A 2,101-nucleotide genomic window follows, 5' to 3' on the forward strand; every position below is an offset into this window, starting at 1 on the left:
GGAGCAGGAGGAGCAGGAGGAGCAGGAGGAGCAGGAGGAGGAAGAGAAGGAGGAATATCTCAGGGAGGATGAGTTTTGAGGTTTAAAAAGCCCAGGCCATTCCCAGTTATCTCTTTCTGCCTCCTACTTACAAATAAAGAAGCTCTGCTTCAGTATCATACTTGCCTGCTGCTGTGTTCCTCACCATGATGAAATATACTCTAACCATCTGGAACTGTAAGCACCCAACAAACTCTTTCTTCTATAATTTGCTTTGGCCATGAGATTTTATATATCAATTGAAAAATGCACAGACATACACATAAACATGTACATGGAAGACTAAATAGCCATAATTGTAAAGGGGAAATGTCAATACTTTTAGTGTTGGAGGTGTTACATTTTAGATTCCCATTAGACATCCAAATGGAGCTATCAAGTGAAAAGGTGCCTGGCTACACCCTGCAGTTTAAAAATGGTCTGAATGACAGACAACATTTTAGGGTCTAATAACATGCTCCATTTAAATTCACAAAGTAAAATGATGTCACTATGGGAGTGACTCTGAACAGAAGTTAGAAATAGTCTAGGATTCTGATATAGGTAAGTCTAGAATTTGAAGAGGAACTGAAAAAAAAAGAAAAAGAAAAAGAAAAAAGAAAAGAAATTAGAGAAGAAAACTGGATTGATGATGAAAACCAGGTGTCATGTCCCAAAGGAAAGGGAATGGTCTCCCTTGCTAAATAGACCTAAAAGATCAAGTAACACTGGTAAATGTAATGAAAGCAATGTTAGTGAAGTGGGAGAGGAATGAGGGGACAATCAACAAGGACTGCTTGGAGAGATCATTCTTTCAGGGAGTTTTTTGTTATAGGGAAAAGAAAATGAAAAACTGTCTTCTAAAATTTGAATCCAGTTGATTTTTTTGAAGATTAATGACAGTAAATCAACATGAAGAAAAAGATTTCTAACACAAGAGACAGAAGAGTTAGTGAGAGTGTTCAGTATCTTAAAGAAAGGGTCAGACTTCCTTAGTTCAAAACAAAAACCTGACTGTACCTCTTCTGAGCTTGGTAAATTGGGCAGTGTCTTCTCTGTGACATGGTTTATGTATCTAGGAATTTATGAATTCTACTTCTACACCCACATCCATGCATTGAACCTACTCTGTATATAACATATTAAAATTTCGCTTCTGGACTAAACCTGCAACAACATTTTCTTGGTATTATTCCTTAAACACAGTGTAGTGACTACTCACCATGCTTTTATTGTAAGGGGTAGTTTAAGAAATCCACAGATGATTCAAAGAATACAGGGTGCTGGGGATACTGGGAATAGTGTCACATGCATATAATCACGATTCTTTTTTTATTAGATATTTTCTTCATTTACATTTCAAACGCTATCCCCTTTGCTAGTTTCCTCTCTGAAAATCCCCTATGCCTCCCCCCTTCCCCTGCTCTCCAGCCCACCCACTCCCACTTCCTGGCCCTAGCATTCCCCTATACTGGGGCATATAATCTTTGCAAGACCAATGTCTCTCCTCCCACTGATGGCCAACTAGGCCATCCTCTGCTACATATGCAGCTAGAGACATGAGCTCTGGAGGTACTGGTTAGTTCATAATATTGCTCCTTGGGTACTTTCTCTAGCTCCTTCATTGGGGATCCTGTGTTTCATCCAATAGATGATTGTGAGCATCCACTTTTGTATTTGCCAATTACTGGCATAGCCTCACAGGAGACAGCTATATCTGGGTCCTGTCAGCAAAATCTTGCTGGCATATGCAATAGTGCCTGGTTTCTTAGGTAACTGAGATGAGAGAATAACTTGAACTCAGAAGTTGAAGACCAGCCTAGGAAACATAGCAAGACCTCATTTCAGTAAGTGAATGAATGAACTACTTAATATATACAGGATGACATGTACAGACCATAAGCAATTGAAACTATTTTATATAAAATACTTGGTCACAAGCATATTTTGGAAGCCATATGAGAGATGCTCTTAATCTTTAAATTGCAACTGTCCCCACTGGCTCATGTTTGAACATTGCCTCACTACCCAAGATAGCGACACTATTTTGATTATGAAAACTTGAGGAGTGCATATAGATGGT

The sequence above is a fragment of the Mus caroli genome, chromosome X (genome assembly GCF_900094665.2).
Source record: "Mus caroli chromosome X, CAROLI_EIJ_v1.1, whole genome shotgun sequence".
Classification (NCBI taxonomy): Eukaryota; Metazoa; Chordata; class Mammalia; order Rodentia; family Muridae; genus Mus; species Mus caroli.